This window comes from Periplaneta americana, chromosome 8 (genome assembly GCF_040183065.1).
Source record: "Periplaneta americana isolate PAMFEO1 chromosome 8, P.americana_PAMFEO1_priV1, whole genome shotgun sequence".
Lineage (NCBI taxonomy): Eukaryota > Metazoa > Arthropoda > Insecta > Blattodea > Blattidae > Periplaneta > Periplaneta americana.
In genome coordinates this window covers 11,515,174-11,527,402 of record NC_091124.1, presented here as the reverse complement: position 1 = coordinate 11,527,402, position 12,229 = coordinate 11,515,174, and the positions used below count along the sequence as shown (strand labels likewise).

The 12,229-nt window shown below is 36.1% G+C and overlaps 1 long non-coding RNA gene across 1 annotated transcript; it reads left to right on the top strand.

The window, feature by feature from the left end:
* The first annotated feature begins 2,090 nt into the window (after window positions 1-2,090).
* On the top strand, window positions 2,091-11,942 carry LOC138704488 (uncharacterized). The gene is made up of 2 exons (XR_011333358.1): window positions 2,091-2,651; window positions 8,789-11,942. It is a non-coding gene; the product is annotated as an uncharacterized lncRNA (long non-coding RNA).
* Window positions 11,943-12,229: the final 287 nt, after the last annotated feature.

Sequence of the window (12,229 nt, the reverse complement as noted above, 5' to 3'; positions counted from 1 at the left end):
CAGTCGCGAAGCTCAATATGTAGTAAAAATGCAAACATGTGTAGTTGCCCACCACTAGGATCGCGACTATCGCCTCATCATCGGAGATCTCTCTCCTAGCAGACGAGAATATGTTACACTTTCGTTGTCGTGTTCTTTTGGAAAAATTAACACCTTCCTTCCATTATTGAAATATTAAATGCATAAAGTTAATTTATTATTTTAATGAAGTATATTAAATTCCACCATAAACTCGAAGATACCTGCAAGAAATAGGTTAATATTATTTTTGTTTGTGCAAAACGAACTGAAATTTACTATAATCGCTTCACTCATTCAAGATTATAGCAATAATTAACTATGAAACCAATAAATATTAATATACATTTCCCTTTACAACAATAATAATGGAAATATGAATTAATGGAGTAACTTACGTGTACCGGTACTTGTAGTGTAGGCTTACGTAGTTAACAAAGTGGGATGAGGTTAAGAAATAATAATCACACCAGAATTGGAAATAAAACGTAATCAATAAATTTTATTGTAATAGACTTTTTCTACGTCTCTAGTAAAGTAACAAATAAAAATAACAACAAAATTAACAGCTATAATTAAAAACATATCCTTTGAAAAAAAAAAGTAGGCCTAAGCAATAATAATCCCACCAGAATTGAAAATAAAACGTGATCAATAAATTTCATTAAAACAAACTTAATTTTTCTACGTCTCTAGTAAAATATTATTATTCCAATTATTATATTTTAGCCATTAACATTTTCATTACAACCAATAACGAACATTTCACAAGCATCAATGTGAAATACGCAACGAGCTAGCACTCGATGGAAATACGACACAGTCCAAAGTCGACCGTGGACAGTCTATTGTTTCTAGTTGCTAACCACTTGGAGCGCTTTATCACGAGATTTGCAAAAAATCACCCCAAGCTTCGCGACTGTATATAGTAGACTGTGACGTCAGTTTAAAAATCATGCGCTCTCCTCCATATGTTATTTCCTCTATGGAGGGATTAAAAGACCAGGAGATTAACAGTGATCTAATTTTGTAACTACGGTAGTATAAAAATGTGTTATGATTTGTGCTTTGAGAGGTAGCCAATAGAGATATGAGTACCCACGTGTGTGACCTTATGACATCTTATGACATCAACATTCATTCACAGCATCACCCCGCTTCGTTTCATTCCCTGGAGACTTTCTCGTGGTTGGAGTACAGTACTGGTCACTGTTTGAATAATTTACTTTCAAGTTTCAAAGCCGTACGATAGTTTCTGAGGGAGCTAGATAGGAAGATTCAGAAACGAATGATATGCTCAACGAGGTCGCAGGAATTTGGAAACGATGGCTGGAGAACGGAACTCATCCACCAAGATTAATACATAGTCTAATCTCCGATACTTGATTTACGAATGATTATGATACATTATGTCACACATCGTACATCATGCAAAAGCCCTAATTATCCTATATGTTCACAATTAGAGATGGCCGATATTTCACAAACCGATATTTTGTCACAGGTATTTTTTTGTCACAGATAAACCTGTGACTGATGACGCGAAATATCTGTGACAAAATATCGCTATCGAAATCTTCTCCGCATTCAGTACTCTGTGACTGATATTTTCTCCTCTGCGTCGCAGGTTTGCGCGTGCGCATGATACAATAACAGCAATCTGGCGGTAGTTTCTCCATCTTATTATAAATGATGTAGTTATTACACGATTTAAATAATAACACCATTGGTTGCCAGTGCTTAATCTTGTGTAAAATTCTTCTGAACAACTGTTTTTGTTTTGTAATTATTTTCCAATGTTTTCCCGAATACTTATGTTTCATTAATTTTTATTCTATGACTCAATATTATAATGTTAATGCACGATTTAAAATAATTTATCCATTATATTATATACAATAAAAAGGATCAAGTTTTAAAACGATTAGGATAATCATATAACCTCAATTTCTCCATACCCAACTACATTTAAAAATGATCAACTGGTTCATTATCTATAATATAACCTCTTGGTACATGAGGTTAACTTTTGACATGTTACTGTTCAGTTAGGTAAGTATTTATTTGTTAATGGTACATATACATAATTTCTTTGTTGGATTTTCCCATATAAATCACTGATGAGTGGCGTGTATAGAGAAATCGTATTCATATTTCATTGCTCTTCAATATTTCCTGCTAATTTTTATCGGTGTGACAAAATATCGGTGTAATTCATGCTACGTATCGATATAAAATATCGGTGTGACAAAATCACCGATAAAAGTCACAGATATTTCATTGTCACAGTCACAGTTGTCACAGATACTTGAAAATATAGTTTAAGCTCATCTCTATTCACAATTATCGCATAGGTTTGCAGCACTGTCTCGAACACCGGCCGGATGTAGCGTGTGGCATTACGCCTACGCGCTAAATCTCCACACACATTGCAGCTGAACTTTCCTTATGCGATACGCAGCTTCCTTGTCCTTGACTCATTCAGCTTCGCAAGCGTGGCAATATTCAGATCACGTGATGGGGAAGAACAGAAATAACGGGTGGAGAAGCAGGCCGGACGGTTCATTGCGCGTAGAGAAAGCGACTGGAGAGGAATTATCATTGAGTTGGCTGTCTGAGATATTCTACGAAAGGTATGTAGTAAGAAAAAATATATTGTAATTTGAGTTCATAATATTCTAGCATCAAACCTCAATACGGTAAGCACCACTTTAATTGTGATAGCGGCATGTCGATGTATGAGACAAAGTTAGAGGCCGCGTCTGTGGCTCTTTCATCCAGACCAGAGCAGTGATCCAGACGGCCCGGGTTCGATCTCGGTCAGGTTATGGAATTTGCGGTGGACGAAATGGACAAGATAGAGCATCCACCAGCCAATGTAACGAATATTGCACACTTTTATCATTGCCGATGTGGCGCTATAAAGGAATTTTCGACACATTTATCACAGTCACAACACATTTCAATTCTTATTGCACTATACTGTATATATGGAATTATCACTACACATTTAACATTTCACAAAACATACATTGAACGAACTAAATGTAATTATAGAAGTCGCCATAATTTTCTTTCCGCCATCACGATCCACTTCCATTAGATGGCACCTGACACGGCGCGGAGCAGGGATGGCAATATATGCACACGAAATTATATTAGACGTGAGGAATATTACTAAAGCTGTGTAGTATTATGCGACAGGTTAGGTTAGGTTAGGTTAGGTTAGGTGTGTAGTATGTGAGAGGTTAGGTTAGTTTAAGTGTAGTATTATTACTATGTTGGCGACACTGAAATACAGAAAAATATATAAATAAAAAACATAAAAGAAATATTAACGACTGAATCATTCATCAAAAATTACCTAACAAGTAGAAAAGGATTTAAAAAATTAAATATATTAAAAATTTTAACATTGCAACATAGAATACGATTGAAAATAATCATTACCATATCTACGAATTATATTATAAACTAAGATAGATAAACCCAAAGCACCGTACATTCCATGGGAGATGCTAAATACAAATTATTAATATCTAAAAGATCAATATTATTGTCCGTATTTCTGGCTAGTTGTAATCCACTTTTTACTTAATGGCGTTAATACCTTCACTTACCATAAAGGTTTGAGGAGAGATAATCGTGATCTAGTTTATGAACTTTCTAAAACGCTCTTGAAAGGTACGGGAAAACAGTAACAAAGCACAATCCCAGGAACCGAATCTCTGATATCCCGTTTATGAGTGAGATCAATCCACTCGTTTTGATTGCGGATTAACTAGAAAAGATGTATCGCAAGTATTTCTTCAATAGGAACATATGTTCTCAGAAGACGAGGAAAAGTTTCACTTGTGACAGATTACAGAGTTCATGCCCTATAATGAACAGCTGATAAAACGAGTCACTACTTAAGTTTGACTTGTAAAGGTCAAGGCTCCCCACAGTTTAACGGCTTGTGAGGATTGATTCATGACTACAGTGCTGAATAGCAAGGTCGGACATTTCCTCACGGAGCAGCAGTGCTGCCAAATTAGCGGTTTCCCCGCTAGATCTGGTGAATTTCTGTTTTGGTTTAGCGAGTAAAATTTATCAAATTTGTATCGTTGATATTGGGATTCATCGGTTTTTTTAATCAGCATAGAGGAAAAAATACTCTATTAAGTTTTACATTGGTAATAGGGCCTATATCAATTTAGCGATTTCTACACAGTTCTATAGCGGGTTTTCAAGAATCAAGTTGGCACCACTGTTGAGCAGTGATGATGGGGTTACGGGAAACAAATGGAAAGAAATCCGGAGATCTGCAGTACTTACTTACTGGCTTTTAAGGAACCCGGAGGTTCATTGCAGCCCTCACATAAGCCCGCCATTGGTTCCTATCCTGAGCAAGATTAATCCAGTCTCTACCATCATATCCCACCTCCCTCAAATCTATTTTAATATTATCTTCCCATCTACGTCTCGGCCTCCCCAAAGGTCTTTTGCCCTCCGGTCTCCCAACTAACACTCTATATGCATTTCTGGATTCGCCCATACGTGTTACATGTCCTGCCCATCTCAAACGTCTGGATTTAGTGTTCCTAATTATGTCAGGTGAAGTATACAATGCGTGCAGCTCTGTGTTGTGTAACTTTCTCCATTCGCCTGTAATTTCATCCCTCTTAGCCCCAAATATTTTCCTAAGAACCTTATTCTCAAACACCCTTAATCTCTGTTCCTGTCTCAAAGTGAGAGTCCAAATTTCACAACCATACAGAACAACCGATAATATAACTGTTTTTATAAATTCTAACTTTCAGATTTTTTGACAGAAGACTAGATGACAAAAGCTTCTCAACCGAATAATAACAGGCATTACCCATATTTATTCTCCGTTTAATTTCCTCCCGAGTGTCATTTATGTTTGTTACTGTTGCTCCAAGATATTTGAATTTTTCCACCTCTTCGAAGGATAAATCTCCAATTTTTAGTTCCATTTCGTACAATATTCTGGTCACGAGACATAATCATATACTTAGTATTTTCGGGACTTACTTCCAACCCAATCGCTTTACTTGCTTCAACTAGCATTTCCGCGTTTCCCCTAATCGTTTGTGGATTTTCTCCTAACATATTCACGTCATCTGCATAGACAAGAAGCTGATGTAACCCGTTCAATTCCAAACCCTCTGTGTTATCCTGAACTTTCCTAATGGCATATTCTAGAACGAAGTTAAAAAGTAAAGGTGATAGTGCATCTCCCTGCTTTAGCCCGCAGTGAATTGGAAAAGCATCAGATAGAATCTGGCCTATACGGACTCTGCTGTAAGTTTCACTAAGACACATTTTAATTAATCGAACAACCCGAACAAATTACGTTTATGGATTACACACCTAATAAAAATCCAGTTGTTGGTTTCTAGATAGCCTATAGACAATTCTGTAGTGCTCGGGAAAAGTGACACAAGTCAGTTTCCACAAACCTTTTTTGATAATTTATTGACAACTTACGGAACATCTGTTCGCTTGGAAAAAAATACATACAGTAGCGTGCAAATTAATCCGAACACGACATATTTTTACTTTTTCTGTCATTGTTGGCCTCACAGCTGCTCATACCGCTTTAATTGACATCTGTAGTACGTGTAATTCCATTGTTGAAGGTCTGTCGTTATTATTTTTTTTTATAATATGTGACATTTTGCCTGTTATTTTGTACTTATAAGCATTTCAGTTGTGTGGAAGACTTAATACTGCAATCCTGTGTACATTCTGTCGTCTTCACAAATGGATACAACTCCACGAAAACGGTCTAAAATTATAACATTAGCAGAGCATTCTTCTATGACACAGAGGCAAATTGCTGCAGAATATCACATCGGTTTGGCTACTGTTAATTCGATCATAAAACGATACAGGGAGACTGGATCCATCACACCCCAGAAAAAAGGAAACTGTGGCCGGAAAAGGAAGACTTCACCTGCAGATGATCGTTTAATTGTCAGGAAAAGTAAATTAAATCCTAGACTAACTGCTGTCGACTTAACCCGTGAGTTAATGGCTACCACTGGGGCGAATATTCACGTCACAACAGTGCGGCGTAGGCTTTTGGAAGCTGGACGAAGGGCTCGTAAGCCTATTAAGAAGCAACTGCTATCCCCTGTTATGTGCAAAAAACGCTTAATGTGGGCAAAATTACATCAACACTGGACAGTGAATGACTGGAAGAATGTACTTTTTTCCGATGAGTCTCATTTCGAGGTCCACGGCCACCGTGTTTCTTACATACGGAAAGGATCCGAAAAAGTAATAGCAGCTCATCTCCAACAAGCACCCAAATACCCCCCCTAAAGTAATGTTTTGGGGTTGTTTTACACATGAAGGGCCTGGAGCATTAATACCTATGTAGGGAATGATGAATTCTGACAAACATATTCACTTATTGGAAACCAGAATCATACCCCAGCTGCAAAAATCATTTCCGGATGGCAGAGGTGTGTTCCAACAAGACCTGGCACCATGCCAGACGTCTCGAAAAACTACAGAATTCTTCAACAAGAAGAATATTCAGGTACTCTCCTGGCCAGGCAACTCACCCGACATCAACCCCATTGAGAACTTGTGGTCAATTTGCAAAAGAAGAATGCAAAAAATGGATTGTTCTACAAAGGAGAAGATGATTTCTGCCCTCATTGGTGTATGGTTTCGCGATGAAGAAATGAAGAATATTTGTGGGAAATTAGTGGAATCCATGCCAAATCGTCTCAGAGCTGTTATTAGGAACAAGGGAGGCCACATAGATTACTCAGGTATGTCTTAGATCCTTTTTTTTATCCCGTTTGAGTGTTTTTGCATAAGTAATTACGTTGTTCGGATTAATTTGCACGCTACTGTAGGTATTCCTCCCATTACAATAATTCATACAGAAGAAAATCAAATCGACATAAACCAGTGTAAGTTGTCAATAAATTATAAAAAAAGGTTTGTGAAAACTGACTTGTGCCACTTTTCCCAAGCACTGCAGAATTATAGTATCTATGTCAATATACTGAATACAGCGCTTCCGTTCTTGCGTTGCACATATTGTCATTCTTCCACACACATAACTGATAATGCGAGGCTTAACAGAGAGATAGGCCATTTTACACGTTTAGATTACCCTAAAATATGCTATATTATAATATCTATACTTTTCAATATACTCGAGACAATTATGTTACCTATTCTGTCAGATCGGTAGGAGAGTTTAGTTCCTGCGCACTTAAAACATTTGTTGGCTGGCTACAATACAGTAATTATAGTTTGGCGACATGAACTAGAGAAACAAAATCTATTAGTCATTATAGGCTAATTACTTTGAAAATATTTCGACTTTTTTAAATTAAGCGAAAAACGTTGTCCTTAGTCACTAATTTTTGGCTGGATTACAGTTATCATTAAATTTCACTATTTTTGCACTTTTATTCTGTAGACCAGTCTATAACGAATCTATTGAGTTATCAAAAACGCATGTAGCTCTTCCGTTTGATGTTACTACTACCGAAATGGAGCAAAACGTGATGATTTTAACTCGTGTTCGGTCGTATTCCTCTCTCATCTCACACGCCTGACTCCGATACACCACCCATCACAGCACGTGTACGTCCTCGCCCTACCAAGTGATACCACTGCTGTCTACCTTCGATTATTACACGCCGAGCTACAAGAGTTTAAAATCTTAGCTTCGTCCGCCGGCATATAAATTTTCCATACCAGGTGAAAAGAAAGACAAATTCTACGTCAAATATACCAGTAAGATACAGAGTTAGTGACTCTTCAATTGGCACTAATTCTCCCTAAGGATGGAATCTCAGTGAAACTTCGAAATATTGGCGATGTTAAGTTCTGTAACACGGTGACATCCGAAAGTCTGCTTTTGAACACATTACACAATTTCATAAAAATTTAACATTTTTGCTTTCTTATTGCAATTAAAACAAAATATTTTGTAATTTTCAAATATATCTTGTTTATGATTGTACAATTTATATCTAATATATAAATAGAATATATTTTACTCTTTTGGGATGTGACTTTCCGTTGTGTTCCCGATTAATTTTTGTTGTTTTGTCTGATTTGGATGGGGTGGGCCCAGGTTAAATAAACTGTAATACAACATGCCTCGATATTGACGAGGTAGGTAGATGCACCGCAGTCTAACACCTGTTTTTTTAATTAGAAAATAGTCTAGCAATCGTGTGAGTGAAGATATCTTTGCATGCGGTTTACAGTAAAGTAGTTTTTCTAACATTTTCATTCTATCAAAATGCAATAATTTGTGAAAGAATAAATATATTTTCGTGATTTTTGTATTAAATTACTACCACTGAGGAAATAATACTCATAAAAGTGGGTTTTTAACGATCTGTTAAACAAGTTCATCTGGAAATCGAAGGAAGTGAAAAAGTAGTTTAATTTTTGCATCCTTTACTCTTCATAAATTTAAACAAAAGTGCTAGGAAACATTCCGCATGTATTGCAGACAGATTTAGTGAAAGTTTCATGCAATTTGGTTAAAAATGAGGCATATAGACATTCTTTAACACAGTAGTGCAAATAACAAATTAAATTATTACAAACAAAATAGAATTTGTATCAAATATTGCTGAAACTGAGTTAGTTACAAGGGAGCTACAGAAAAAATAACATTTCTGTTCACTGATATATGAAAAAAAAGCTATGTAGTGTATAATAGCCATCTTAATATCTCAAGTTATGAATACTACCTAAAATTAGGTGTTACTTTCAGAAAAAAATGGTAAAGTTGTACCATTATACGTCTGCCGATGGGTGCAGTGGAATACTGTCGCAAGGGATCATCCGTAGTTCTAAGGACACGACTAGGGATGCAGTTCTGGGTACAGGAGTATACCTTACGTCCCTTCCGCCCACCACAGACGACTGGAGGCTGCTGAAGAACAATTGGGATGGCAGTGGGACGAGACTAGCAGAGACCCTACTTCTGAACAAGTTGGACTGTCTGGATTTCTACATCGGGATTAGTTCTGCCCATCTGCCACGTGCCAAAAAGGCTCCAGGCAAGAGAGACATTTGGATGGTGCCTCACGACATCAACCTCAACTATGTGCCCCACGAGATCGGAGTCAGAGGAGACAATGTGGAGATCGCTGAGAGATATGGATATCTCTAAATCAGTCTTCAAACTTAAAAGATCCTAATCTGACCGTCACAGTTTAGAGAAGTAGGGTTAGATCAGAAGAATGTAAGGTTATATGGTTTCCGAAAAAAAAAGTAGGTATGTAAAATGTAATATCTATACAGGGCGTTCATAAAATACCTGTATTCAAAAATGTGTAAATTTATACTTGCTGGGAAGCTAGTGTGGTTTCAGAACATAAGCCCTGGTAGAGGGGCAGACGGCCTTATCTCTACCAGGTTAAATAAATAAATACTAAATAAATAAAACATAATCCTGTTTTCTTCTAAGTATTAAATTCAGAAACATCGAACATTTAACTTTTATATTATCTGGCTTCTCTTTCTTCAAACTTGGGAGTTTCAGGGCTATTGTGACGTCAATGAAGACGATTGCCCACCTTGATTTATTTCTCGCATCCAAATGTGACCTAAATTTAAAATTATGACTCCATCACTACCATTCAACTGTAGCCTAAAATTCAAAATTCTGACTCCATTACTATCACTCAAATGTAGCCCAAAATTAAAAAATTCTGACTCCATCACTACCATTCAAATGTAGCCTAAAATTCAAAATTCTGACACCATCACTACCATTCAAATGTAGCCTTAATTAAAAATTCTGACTCCATCACTACCATTCAAATGTAACCTAAAATTCAAAATTCCGACTTCATCACTATCACTCAAATGTTGCATAAAATTCATAATTCTGACTCCATCACTACCATTCAAATGTAGCCTAAAATTCAAAATTCTGACTCCATCACTACCATTCAAATGTGGCCTAAAATTTAAAATTCTAACTCCAACACTACCATTCAAATGTGGCCTAAAATTTAAAATTCTAACTCCATCACTACCATTCAAATGTAGCCTAAAATTTAAAATTCTGACTCCATCACTACCATTCAAATGTAGTCTAAAATTTATAATTCTGACTCCATCACTACCATTCAAATGTAGCCTAAAATTCAAAATTCTGACTCCATCACTGTCACTCAAATGTAGCCTAAAATTGAGAAATTCCGACTCCATCACTGCCACTCAAATGTAGCCTAAAATTGACAATTCTGGCACCATCACTACCATTGAAATGTAGCCTAAAATTTAAAATTGTGACTCCATCACTACCATTCAAATGTAGCCTAAAATTTAAAATTCTGGCTCCATCACTACCATTCAAATATAGCCTAAAATTCAAAATTCTGACTCCATCACTATCACTCAAATGTAGCCTAAAATTGAAAAATTCTGACTCCATCACTATCACTCAAATGTAGCCTAAAATAAAAAATTCTGACTCCATCACTACCATTCAAATGTAGCCTAAAATTCAAAATTCTGACTCCATCACTACCATTCAAATGTAGCCTAAAATTCAGAAGTCTGACACCATCACTACCATTCAAATGTAGACTTAATTAAAAATTCTGACTCCATCACTACCATTCAAATGTAGCCTAAAATTCAAAATTATGACTCCATCACTATCACTCAAATGTAGCCTAAAATAAAAAAATTCTGACTCCATCACTACCATTCAAATGTAGCCTAAAATTCAAAATTCTGACTCCATCACTACCATTCAAATGTAGCCTAAAATTCAAAAGTCTGACACCATCACTACCATTCAAATGTAGCCTTAATTAAAAATTCTGACTCCATCACTACCATTCAAATGTAGCCTAAAATTCAAAATTATGACTCCATCACTATCACTCAAATGTAGCCTAAAATAAAAAAATTCTGACTCCATCAATACCATTCAAATGTAGCCTAAAATTCAAAATTCTGACTCCATCACTGCCTCTATATGATTCTTTTTGTTAATCTGACTGCTTCTTTGAAAGTTTTAACAATTGTTGTTGGACATTCGCAAGAAAATATGGGGTAATTTGAGTTCTCGTTTCTCGACTTATTTTCCATAGATTCTGTGTCATGAACTTGATACGCCAACTGATGCAAAATGCGGTTAATTTATGTTGGAATATGACGAGAGCTGCGGTGCTGTATTACATATGAGATTACAGACAACGTTTCTAAGCAAAGAGATTCTTTAATCGTCCATAAGTACCATTTCCGTACGGCAGTAATTTTAATCCAACCCAAATGATTACTAGTCACTATTCCTTCACGCTATGTATGCTTCCTTGCATCTTTGCTTACTGTTCCATACAGTTGCCATCTGTTTAGTGCAAACCAAAGATTCGTAAGAAGTACAGTAAATTTGTAATAAGTTTACAGACTTTGAATAGGGGACTTTATGAACGCTCTGTAATAAATTATGCAGATAGGACAAGGTGTTCCCCCAATTTTAATTCTGAAGAGAAAAGATCTCGAAAGGAATAAGAGGTTTATACAAGGATTTATTAACACTTAAAAAGGCTGAAATCTCGTCTTCCAGGCTCAGTGTTTAGAAAACCTGCACTTAAATGTGGAAACTATTGTCAGACCATTAATACAAACTCTGTTTTACTATAATTTCTCCATAATTGTTTCCACATTTCTTTCTTTTGTCTTTCCTTCCCATAATCAATCCTTATTTCATATATTCTTTCTTCTGAAATTTCTTCTTTATATTATGTTTTCTTAGTTATTTAGTTCTCTGAATCGTGCATTTACTTTAAATTTTATGTCAAATAATATTACAGAGAACTATAAAATGATTTCATTGTAAATTATAATTGATACTACCTATCTGACCTCACACATTAATAAGGAAATAAAAATATCATTCTCAACTAATGACTAAGTTTATTTCACTTAAATACTGAACTTTGGCTGCGTTCAGCCGGGACAGCGCTGAAATAGCGACAGCATTGAACGCTTTGCTGACTGACAGCGCTGAAATAGTGGCCGCCATTTTTCACAGCATTTTTCTTTTCGCTGCAAGTTTGCTGCAAGCCAGCGAAAGTGGAGAAGGTAGGCAACAACCAATGGTGTCTTATATTCTGGAGTAGACTGAACAATGGCATGTTTCTTTATAAACACAGTGGACATTTTGAAATCTGGTCGTTCAGCAACTCAT